Consider the following 12,817-nt stretch of genomic DNA (forward strand, 5'->3'; position numbering starts at 1 on the left):
AAGAGCTTCTATTTAGACTTAAGGAAAAACCTTCACCTATGGAGGACTCTCTTGCACTAGAAAATGTTGCAGAAAAGCTGCACAGTCAGATAAATCCATCAGCAATCTTGTTTGCCTACACAGTTGACCCTGCCTGAAGGAAGAATTTGGACTAGAGATCTTCTGATACCCCTCCCAAACTGAATTATTCTAAAACTCGGGTTCAGAGTTTTCTTAACTTATTGTATTTAATTTTGTTCTTGCTTGGATTTAGTTTTTGTTGCGCCATCATCCCTACTTTTTCTAAAGGAAATTCAGTGTACTTCAGCAGTCCTTCTTGCCGTATTCTGATATAACTTCTCCCTCATCTACAGGGCAAAGATTTTTCTCATAGCATCTATACAAATGTGATTTGTGAAAGTGAACCTGATTATTACTAGGAACTCAGGCTATAAATCTTCCCTTTTTTAGCTGTGCAAATATAAGGCTGAAAGTCATCCAGGAATAATTTTAAATGTTTTGACATCTCCTGGTTTTTAGATTACTGTTGTGAAGAAGGACGTATAAATCAATACAAAGGCATTTAATCAGAAGACAAAGATAAAACTCAGTGTAGACAAGTGCAAGGTAAAGCCTCGAATCTAAGTTACTTTTAAGGCAACAACAGATTATAAATAAGTTGTAACTTTTCTGATAACAAACCTGGGTGTCAGTGTCAATGAAGCATTTTCTTAATGTGGAAATACAGTATAAAGAAACATTGGCACGGCAGGTATTAGAAAAAGTAGAATATTCTAAACTGTATGCTATTTCCCAAATACAAAGGTTTATTTTGGCAAATTTGTCATACACACACAATACACAAAAAAGTAAAAAGCCTTAATACTTAGAAGAGTCCAAAGAGAAGTTTCAACGAGCTACAGCTACAGTAACATAATAAAAACATATAGAAATCATTAGGATTATAAGCCAAACAAGTTCTCTAATTAGCATTAGAATTAGTGAATAAATTATATGGCTTTAAAAAAAAAAGGGAAAAAATAATAAATTATATGCAAACAGTAAAATAATTGTTTTGCTGGAAAAAGGTATTTTAAAAGGTTATTACAACAGCTTTACCAGATACTATAGAAAGAATATTTATCCTTATGCACAAAAGAAATCTTTATTTTTCCAGGATTTATTTTATAATATAGAAGTATTTATGTACTTACTTTCAGTATTTAAATTTAAAAATTAATTTTTTTAAGGGAACTTTACTTTGAAATTATACAGAACTGTATTTTCTAGATTTTCTCAAGTAGTTTTTGTAGAATAATTGCCAGGAAAGATGAGATCATAAAAAGAAAAACAATACTTAATAAAATGATTTTAGGAAAGACTGCAAGATTACTGTGCAAAAACTTTGAGGGAATTTTGTTAGGTTTGAATGGAATCTGAACTGTAGTGGTAACAAGGTCAGAATTATGCAAGTTATACTAAAAACATGAACCATTTCTGAATACAGACTTCCACACTACATAGTAGTAACACAGATTGTAAGACAAAGCTGCTCCACAATGTAGATATATGAAAAATATATCATACAGTTCTGAATATGTATGTTGTAAGTTATTTTCTAAATGTTCTAAATTATTTCCTAAACTTTGAAGATTCAATGATGTGATGGTAATTACTATCTCCTTTCTAAACAGTTTTCAAAAATGTTCTTTCCAAAAGCTTATTTGGAAACAGAACTGCTACAGAGTAAGAAGAAAAGCCCGTGCATGGAAGAATGAATTAAAGAGGGAAAAGCCAAATTATCCATTCTCACAACAGAAAGAGATCATGTATACTGTTATAGGCATATGTAGCCAAAAAAACTGGAAAATGGGAGCAGACATGAGTGCTGACGGTTCTGTCATTGTGATGATGGTTGTTAGGCAATGAAGATATATGTCATAGTGAAGAACCACAGAAGGGTCTCAGAATGAAGTGACTGGGTAAAAGAATAGCAAATGTCATTCCATGTACACAAATGTGGTGCACAAAGAAGAAAAAGCAATTCTAATTTCACACAAAAAAGTAATTAACTCAGAACTGTCCATTATTTCACCCATTCAAGTGCGAAATTTTGGACAACGATATAAAACAGTTGACTCAGGTTTAATAGCCAAAGAGAAAATCAAATGTTAAGAACTTCCAAGAAAGGAATAAAACCCAGAAAAGCATGTGAGATGACATATGACGACATAGATGTGTGTTTGTATGTGGCAACTGTATTCAACTGTGGTCCCTTCCTTTGCCTCCAAATGAAGCATTACAACTGGAAAAGATTCAGAAGACACAGTTTAAGCTATAGGCTGGCTTCTACTACAAGAACTAATGTAAACTTACACTTCTCAAAATCTGGAAATTACTTGGGCTAAATATCAAATATCTCCAAAATCATGAAGGCACAGGAAATGGACTGATTCATCCTCTCTTTAATACAGGAAGTTTCATGGAGAAAGGTTGAAAAATGCATTAAAGGGGGATGGTAGTTCTTTTGCAAGGGCTCATTACTAAGTAGCAGAGGTTTTGTCACCTTTGTTTACACTTCACTTTATCACAAATGGACTTGTAATGGGCATATTTCTGAAGTGGAAAATCTTCAAAAACTCATACTGATGCTGAGGACTTTAATCAGAGATTTCAGCAGGACACAATCTGCTTATGCATTAACCTTTACTGCCACATATGCAATAAATACAGATATTTAGGTTCAACACATGGTATGGTCCTTCCTGAATACTGAGGTTTCTTACTTAGGGAAAGCAGCAGTCATTATACAGCCTGAGTAAACCATTATTGAAATACAATTTTTATTTTTCACATTGTCAGACCTCGTGTTAAAAACATAACTCAACACATCAGTGTAATTTAAGGGATAATTATTCCGAACATCAGATTTCATTAATCAGAACAAGGTCATTGCAAAATTGATCAGGACAGACATTATGTCTTCTAAGCCATTACACAAGAAGATGGAATTGAGGAATCAAGATACATCTCTGTAACAGACGACAGAGAATGTAAAGTATGAATGGAGAGAACTCATGTGCTATTTCACTTACACAGGCCAGACTCAGGCTCTTTTTGTTCAGCTAGCAAGAACTTTTTAAGCTACCCTGGGTTTGAAGGAAGTTTTACATATATAAGTATATTTTTAAATATAAATAAGTTTAATATATCAAGAAAACAAAATAGGATACAATTGTCAGAGAAACAATGAGAATTTTTAGAAGTCCATATCATGTTAGTAGACAGGTAAACATAACTACACTTGCACAAATACGATTACACAAAACATAATATGCTGTAACTGCTTGAAGACAACTAAAAGCAAATGTGCAAAAAGGGTTTTAAATGTATTAAATATGCAGCTTAATGACTACAAAGTTAATATGTGAATGTAAAAGCAATGATCTCAAAAAGGGTTACAACAAATATATTTTCATTAAAAAATCCATAAATGATGGTAATTTATACATTAGAATTAGTTTCTCAATAAAATCTATATCAAGTACATTGCCATTGAAAGAAAATCTGAATGCCATAACGAAAAGTCTGCACTTAAAATATTCTATTCTATTTACAGCTACTAATTTACAAAAGTACCCAAAAAAGAAAGAAAAAAAGAGAAACAATTAAAGAACACTTGAAAACAACATTTCCATTTTAAAATTGACAAAATTTTATAAAATCTTGCATGAAAATACCCATTCCTAGTGGAATTCCTAGTTAAAACAAATCTATGAGATAATATACAATACTTAAAAGGTTAGTGGATTCTTTATTTTCTATATCTAATAGTTTATGAACCGTTTGCTATCAGATTTTGTCATCTATACAAAATACATCCATCCAGTGTTACATAATGATAAAAACATTAGTCTGGCTTATATTAACAATTGTTTACCTTTGTCATCAGACAGTTTATTTTAGATTTAAATTATTTGCTGAAAACAATAAACCTTAGTTTGCCAACTACTTCAAAAGCATTTTCCTGTAGTTAACATTCTTATCTACAGATTAATTTTTGCCTTCTCACACACATCCTCCTATGTTTCTTGGTTCATTCTTTATGGTCCTGATGCATTGGTTAAATTAACTACAATAAAGAACCTGTAACCTCCATAATCTAAACATGTTCACTTCTGTTACAAGTCTGACAAAACCAGCAGTTAGATGTGATTTTTATAGAACAAATACAATTCTATATAATTGTTTTAATTTTTTGCTGTGCAGCATTGGATGGTATGATCAAGTAAATAAAAAAAGATTTTTAACTATTCTGTTACTTCACAAATGGTTACTGTAAAAATCTCAGTTCACTATTGGGTGAAACATATTCTAAATCTGTTTACATTACCAATTTTGTAGCAACCAGAAAAAGAAATGAAGCTAACTTCAAAAATGGCAAACAAAACACTTTAATTGAAAGTAACTAAATAAGGTTTTATTTAATTAAATAACAATAAACTACTAGGAGGATTTATCAACACAAAATCTTTATAATTTTAATTTATTACAGCATTTCACAACTACGGAACTGTTCTTGATCAACTGGCACCTTAATTTTCCATTTTAACTGTTAATGCCTGCTTGAACTATAGTCAAAGTGAGACTTCCCAGTGGAGTAAAATCTTGTCCACAGACCAAGTATGATTTCTGTGATCTGGATCTTTAGCAAATAATTTAATAAATAGAATTTTTGCTGTCTCTTACTTCTGTTGGTTCTGAAGCAAGCTGAGAAACCATCTTAGCCTCGTCATCCTGAAGAGACTTGCTCAATAAATAACAAATCAAGCCTTATTGAAAACCTTATCAGAGAAATATTTTTCAGAGTATAATTAGTTTAAAAATAAGTACCTTTTATAATTAATTGATAATTTGGGTAGGATCATAAATTTGGCAAGTTTTTTTTTTTTTTTCTTTTTTTTTTTTTTTTCTTTTTTTAATGCTTGAGTCTTTAAAGTCATACTTGGCTTTCAGGAATGACATCTAGAAAGCCAACTTCAAAAAACAGAGCCTCTATTGAAACCTGATAAAGTAATTTCACAATGCCACCTGTCAGGATAGTGCTCCCGTAGTACTTCAAATATTTTGAAGTGGGATGAACAAAGGCATTAGAAAGGAAGAAGAGTTCTTTCAGTCAAACTACAATGATTGTCAGTTAAACACATATGATTAACATCCTACACTACATCATACCAGATAGACTGCTAGAAAAGTTCTTTAGCTACTAAGATACTATTTAGAAGCAGTATTCTAAAGACAGAATATTTCTAATAAGACATTTCCACATGTACCCTCCTCTAATTTCAAGAAAAGTGCTAATAGGTATCAACTAGCAACAAGTTCACAGAGCAGATACATTTGATTTAACTCATATTAAAAATATCTGTCCCCTAATGTCCAGGCCTCTTTTTTCTAATTAAAAAAAAAAAAAAGATAATTTAAAAAAAATACCTCTTTGTAAGTAAAAGAGGTTAATTTTAAATTTCAGAGTGAATAAAGTTCTGCATTACGGGGTTTATTTTTGTATAGTTTTTAAACAGACTTAAGCTAAAGTTACTTAATCGCACATTTAGAATAGATGGCTCTAGTCTTTCATTGTAACCTACTATAATGTGATACACACAGGAGAATTTATTTTTAAATGCAACCTACAATTTAGTCCAATACATATACATATTCATTAAGTCTGATCAATCTAATCAAAGATGTCCTTGAAAGTATTTTCAAGGAAGACATTAAATCAGCATAAAATAACTATTATAAGCCACACAGCAGAAGGAAAAAGAGGTTACTATATATTGAAACACTTCAGCAATATGAAAACTCCAAGTTGCTACATTTCTAGAAATATATTCTATATATAATGACCTTGCAAACTAAACTGTAATGTATGAAAATACAAAATGGAAACTATATGTACACACCTGATATTCAGATATAGATTTGTTTCTGCACTAAGCCTGAAGTATTTTACTAACAAAGGTAGAAAATACCTTCATTATTATTACTAATACATTAAACAAGTTAAAATTAAAACATTTGAATGTGAGAATTTTCCTCTATTACAGAGAAGAAGATTAAGTGTCTGATTTTATGTGCTGAACAGGTATTTTCATAATTTAATTACACGGCAGTTATTAATGCACAAAATTCAAAGTCCACACAGCATAGCTTTCAGAAGAGTAACATACTTCTTGTATGTCATCAGCACCTTAGAAAAGTAATACATCATGTGCTTCCTGTGCACTTAAACGTTCTATTATACAAGCACAATATAACAATATTTAATTTACATACATCAAGTAATCCTTATCATTAAATCTTCTACACAATTAGAGTAACAGGAAAAAATTCTGCAATTTATAAAAAAAAAAAGTATTTTTTGCATCAATAATAACATCCTTCGGTTTTACTGGTGAACTTAAGAACTTTATTCTAGCTTAATGTTGTTTTATAAATAGCTGCTGATATTCATATCAAGATTCTTTCCTCTTCCCTCTTACTTTCCTCACCACTGAACATCATGGCAGCAGATACTAATGGAAACATGTTGACCTATACTCTAGAAGAAAAAGAGATGGAAGAAAGTGTTTAAAGCAGTAAGAGAAAAGTATCAGTGTTTAAAGCAAAAGTGAACACATATACATAATGACAGAAACTATTCAGATATTTCAATCTCCTGTTCTTATATTTTTGTAATTACTCCTTAAAAATCAGGAAAGGGAAAATGGTATTAACTCATAATCCATAAGGTACAGCATTCGTCCATCTTTGGCATTTACAATTTGACAATCAAGACAGATTCTATGAAAAGGACCGGGAAGGAATACAAAAGCTCAAATGTTTTTAAGAAGAGCTTTCTTCATGCAAGGGATCACACATAATCTGGGGAAACTAATTATTAACAAAAGGTGTGAGTTCAACATGGTAAAATTTCTTCTAGGAAAAGGAATTCAAGTATAGAAAACTGATGAGCAGGGACAACATTTCACAAGATATAGAGTTAGAAAGCAATTAAATTCAAGTGGTGTGATCAGAGAAAGTTTTTAGACAAATGACTTTGAAAGTGGCTTTTTGAAGAAATGAAAGTTAAGGACCTAGATAAGACTTTGGTAACCTGTAAAGAAGAACAAGCATGTGAAGATTTTTATAAACAAAGGGCAAAGTTTAGATGCATGCAATCTGAAATGTCATAGATCAGCTATAAAATTTGACAGACAAATTATAGTCTTGAAAAGAAAGGGTATGTGGTTCACAGTAACCAAAAAATGAGTAAGAAGGGTCTGTGAAGAGAACTGGGATCAGTTTTCAAATTACTTATTCATCTAAGTAGAGTATCTATAGGATAACCACAGCCAAGACAAGATGTTCTAGGAATCACAGACAGGAACACTAGATATGTGCATCATCGCGAGAAACAAAAATACACTCCTGACCAAATCTGTGTGTAAGATCATGTATGTCAATAAAGAGTATTAGGAAGCAAATCTCTGGCACACAGATTAAAGTGAGATGATGGCAGGCAACCTACCAAATGATGAGATATATGAAGACAAAGTCACAAATGGACAACAGTTTCTTGTAGTTGATCATGACTACAGAGCTGTACTCAGTAACTGAAATGAGTGTGAAAAAATTGTGTACAGATGTAGTTCAGGAAGAACAGATAAAGGGAGCAAAATAGTAGAGTCATACAATTTTAACAAGAGGAAGTCACTAACTAATAGAACAAAATCTGAAATGAATGAGTTTCAAAGAAAAGGAAGATACAACTAACTCAATATTTGTATATACCATATACCAAACAGGGTATATGGGATTACTTTGTACAAAATCCATTAAAAATGCAGAAAAAAAAACAGGCTTATGCTTGCCAAACACAAAATAATCTATTTCTGGGGACTACAGATAGGAGAAAAAAAATGCACTGATATCTTCCATCTGACATTGCATTCATAATTTGGCAGAGTTCAATAGAAGTTTATAGAGCTGGCCACAGTTCTTTCTGCTCCTCCTAGTTAATGAATCATCTACAAATGCTAACTACCTAAAAAAACCCCCCAAAACCAGGAGTATAAAGCAGTTCCCCAATTAAAAGATAATATTTTTGTTACATATATTTTTTTCAAATATATTATGAAAATCTAATCTTAATTTTTTACACTTTGGATAGTTTTAAAGAATATAATTGCTATTATACCTGAAAATATGAATTTTGTTAGTGTTACTCCTGACCTTAAATCAATACCTATAAAAATAAAATTAAAAAAAACCTGGGGGCTTTGACATTACAGAGTAGAGAAAAAAGTACTTTCCTTCAAGCTATAGTGTTTGAAAATCAGTCATAACTTAGAGAAAGATAGGAATCTCAAGCAAAAGAAAACCAAAATTTAAAAAACTTGTTATATAATTGAAGCAAATATCCAATTGCCTTTTTTCTCTCCTTTTCTTGTTCCTGTTTCTTTTATTTGTTTCATTGTTTTGGGTTTTTTTTGGTAGTTTGTTTGGGTTTGTTTTTGGTTTTTTTTGCACGGGCAGTGATTTTTTTACCCCCTTCTAAAGTGCTGCTTTGTTATTGTCAGAAATATTCATTAGCGTGGAAGCAGCTGAGACTTATTTTTATTTGTTGAACTTCATGTTAGCGAGTGAAGTGTAGCATTATAAAATAGCAGGCCTTATTAAAAAGGAAAAATAACTTAATTAACAAACCCATAAGCCTTCATATAACACAATACGGCAAAATATATAGTACTAAACTATTGCGGTACCAGATGTGCACTAACACTCATGGAAGCCTATTTAATCAGCTAAATGTATTTTAATGTGGTTACTGATATGAACAAAAGTGGTATAAAAAAATGAAGAAATTAGACTGTAAACTGTGAAAAACAGAATAGGATGATGTAATATTAGAAGTAATTTCTCACAAGAATCCTGTGCTGAATTAGAGCAATTTTCCAGCGATATGGCATTTCCTTCCTGTGCCACTCCATACTCCCTGAAAATATATAAAACGGAATGGGTTTTACAGTACATGGAGTCACGTTAATGTCAGTTACTGTCTAGGCTTTATGATTCCTTAAGGACATATCACAAAAAAAAAAAAAAATCTTATTCCACCACAAACAAATTTAGTTTTTGTACTGCAGACAAACTTGATGCTGGCAAGAAATGGTCAAAGAATGCACTGGAACAACTGTCTGCAGCCCACCCTGCACTGAAATACCTTTCAGAAACACCATACTTTTAAGACTCACACTAAATCCAGATTTTTTTTTTTTTTTTAAATTCAACAAGACTCAAAATGCTCCAAAACTAGATTTTAGAGCAACTAGACTTACAAGTCCCTGTAACAAAATTTTTGCCTGGTTTAAAACAATTGGTGCCATTGACTTCAGAAACCTATTTTCCTAGTCAAACACCATGAAAACACTAGAACTGTTTTCCACAGACAGTGTTTCACGAAGCAACCTGCAAACAACTCCAAAGTAAGGAATAGGTAGGTTCTCCTTACTCTTACCTAAAGAGCAAAAAATTGCAAATGTATCCACAGAACACCTAAGAATAGTTGGCAGAAATTTGAAAAATATATCTAAGGTCCAAATTCAACATTTTAGTATTTTTATGCACCAATTTGGACTACAGAGACTTTAAGTATCAGTACCTTTACAGGATGGGAATTACAGCTGCCTGACGCACTCTCCTTCCCAGCAGTATCAGCCAAAGCTCACATTTCCAGTCTGTGATATCTGGTAAAAAATTGAATGGAATGCCATGTCACTGCTCTGCAGATTTCTGAAACTGAAGTATCTGCTTTTTTAGCCTATGTAATGACTATAAGACCTCATATGTTGGCTTTCCTTTAACAAGCATATCTTGTTTGAACTAGTTCCCTAATTTCTAAAAGAGCTAAGGTTTTTAGGAATGTATGGACTAATATGCTTTGCAGCTCATTTTGAAAACTAGTGAATACCAGAAAAACTCTAACGCTATGTTCAGTTGTTGGAAAAAAAATGCCACCTTTGTTTTTAATATTCTTGCTAGAGATAAATGACACTTCTTGAACGTCCAATGTATTTTTGATTTAGGTAAATGCCGCCAAAGGCATTTGACTTTTTTTTCATCCTCATAATTGTTCATCCACTAAAAAATAGTGACATAGAAGATTTATACCAAAGGAAAGGGAGAGAAATTAAAACAGAGCTGCCATCAGAGGACTTCAAGGTAAAATTACATTTCACAATGGAAGATGATCCATTAATAGCAGAAGTCCTACAATATATCCTTGCCAAAAGTGGGAAACAGAAATTAGAACAACTTTTAGATTTGTACCTGCAATCTTGATTCTTATGTAACAATTAAACACTAAATATATCCTGAAGAATATTTACATTATAAAGCTCATAGAGCTTTAACCATGTGCTTTGGAATCTTTGATTTGGTTAAAGTGCTTTTGTTTTTAGTTTAGTTTTGTAATATATAGGCACAAAAAATTAAGTGGTTGTTCAAAATAATTTTAATACAATTTTGCAGAAAAGCAAAATACAGAGATTTCACTGAGTCAAAGTTAAGTATTTTGGTTAATGAAGAAAAAGCACTTATTGATTACTACATGAACAGTTGACTCTTTAAGGTGAAAAATTTAAGAGCTAAAGTGTTACAATAGGAATTTTCTTCTCAGCACTAGTTACGTTCCATCTAGACTTACAAATGAAAGCACAGACTGTATTTTAGAGTCTAAACAAATCCAAAGAGTCTTCATGAAAACAATCTGAGAATTAAAAAGCAGAAAATAATCTTTTTCAAAAGTGAATCACAAATATTTTACAGATATATTTGTGCATATATTTTGATTCTGTAAATCTTCTTTTCAGATATGCAATCAGTAATTTCATTAGACGCTTCTTCAAATTTCAAAACTTTGCAAGAGATGGAAACTGTCCAGCCATTAGGCTAAAAAAAAAAAAAAAAATTGAAAGCAATACAAACTGAGCTAGTCATGAGACAAGGAAAATATTCTGAAAAATCATAAATCATATAACAAGAAAAGAAAAGGCAAAATTATGTGACTGTACTTATTTTTTTAGCAAAGCATGTAGGTAAAATGAAAGCATATCGATTGCTGTTTTTAAAGGAATGGATCAAATTCTAAGGTTGGAAATTTCTTCCAGGAGCAGCTTTTGGACAAGAAAGGTGTTGACAAGAAAGACGAAAACCTTCTCAAAAGCAGAAAATAACATGCACATTTTCATTTTAGGTATGATGATACATACATAATAATTAAAGTTAGGTATGAGTGGATATAATATACGCATTTAAGGTATACAATAACAGTTCGGTATTATGACCGGTGCCTTCTCTATATTCAATTAAAAAAAAAAATATTGCTAATATCATGAGTTCCATAATTTTCCTCACCCTTTACCTTAGTTCTTCTGTAAACATAATGAAAATATGTAGTATTCTAGATTCATGCCAAAATGCTCATATCTAGCCTTTTTCTCTAGAAAATTTAGAATATATTCTAAAATGAAGATGAAGTTGATGAAGACGATGTCTATGGCACACTATTCAGTGTTAAGTATTTTACTGAATGCACAAAATCGATGTGCTATGTCAAAAATGGTTACTCATTATAGAAATAACACAAGTACTTTTAAGAAAATATAAAAATATTTAAACTGGTTTCAGATCCAATTTAATATAGTAGTTTGGAAAAATCTAATGATGAGAGTCAAGAAAGATAGCAGTAAGTGCCTGGGGTTGCACCATTTTTCTCACATTATTTTCTTAAACATTGAAGTGGATATAAAGTTAAGATCAAAGTACCAAGGAATGCAAATCTTTCAGTGCATGCAAAATATGCATTTTAACATACAAGCACTACTGTACTACAGCTACTCCATTTGGATAAGAAGAATTAAAACATTTGGGTACCCATTTATTTATTCCAAATACAAATAATGCAATCTAGTAGACAACAGAAAAAATATCTCTGTAGAGAAATTACATCTGTTGCTCTAATGAACAATCTTGAATGCCATAAAAATAATACATTTATATTCTATGCAATAAAATAATCATTTTCTACTTTTTCCCTGAAACACCTCTACAGATAGGCACAAAAAGAATTTCCTTCTACATGTTTGTAAGGTTATGTATCTGTTCCGTCACTTTACAAGAGATTGATGGTCTTATTTTAAATTAGAATGAATTTTATTAATTAAAAAAATTAAAAGTGATCTATTCCTTTTATCTTATAAAAATACATAGAAAAAAGATAAATATGATCAGAATGATTATATTATCTGGTAATTTGGGTGTACTTTCATATTTCCTACTGTTACACAAAGGAGTGAAGCTCAGCTCTTTGGTAATATTTATCTAAAATTGAGAGAAAAATCTGAGGAGTAGAAGAGATATGCAGTCTATAGATCTTTTTAATTATTTGACTACCAAAATTTTCATTTTAAGTAAGACTTTAAGGTTGTTTGTACTCCAGTATATGATATTTCAGTGCAAGGGGTAGTAAGGGGGTTTTAAAAATTTAAAAAAAAAATATTTTGAATGAAAAAAAACAACAGCAATCCATCTTTAATTTTAGGCCACCTTCAGGTGCACACTTAAAGAAGTTCTGCTTCTAGGAAGGGTCAGGATCTGCACTGAGGATTTAAACAATGTAGGCTGTTTTAATTCTAAAATTCAGTCTAAGAATCTGGTTTACCTAGAAAAATTAACACCAGACAGGGGATGTGAACATACACTGTTCATTCCTTAAGAACATACACTGAACATG

At 31.3% G+C, this 12,817-nt stretch overlaps 1 protein-coding gene across 5 annotated transcripts in view; it reads right to left on the minus strand.

Annotated features, from left to right (window-relative positions):
* NOVA1 (NOVA alternative splicing regulator 1) overlaps nucleotides 1-12,817 on the minus strand; it is a 148,091-nt gene that overhangs the window by 82,468 nt on the left and 52,806 nt on the right. For 2 of the 5 annotated variants that reach the window (XM_066188354.1, XM_066188356.1), the window contains 2 exons: nucleotides 9,686-9,770; nucleotides 8,949-9,019 (listed from right to left, as the gene is read on the minus strand). The exons of the other annotated variants lie outside the window; for them this stretch is intronic. The gene's annotated coding sequence lies outside the window, so the exon portion shown is untranslated. The remainder of the gene's footprint in view (nucleotides 1-8,948; nucleotides 9,020-9,685; nucleotides 9,771-12,817) is intronic. 5 annotated transcript variants of the gene reach the window in all.

The sequence above is a fragment of the Chamaea fasciata genome, unplaced genomic scaffold (assembly GCF_029207755.1).
Source record: "Chamaea fasciata isolate MVZ Bird 193981 ecotype frontalis unplaced genomic scaffold, bChaFas1.0.hap1 SCAF_7, whole genome shotgun sequence".
NCBI lineage: Eukaryota > Metazoa > Chordata > Aves > Passeriformes > Sylviidae > Chamaea > Chamaea fasciata.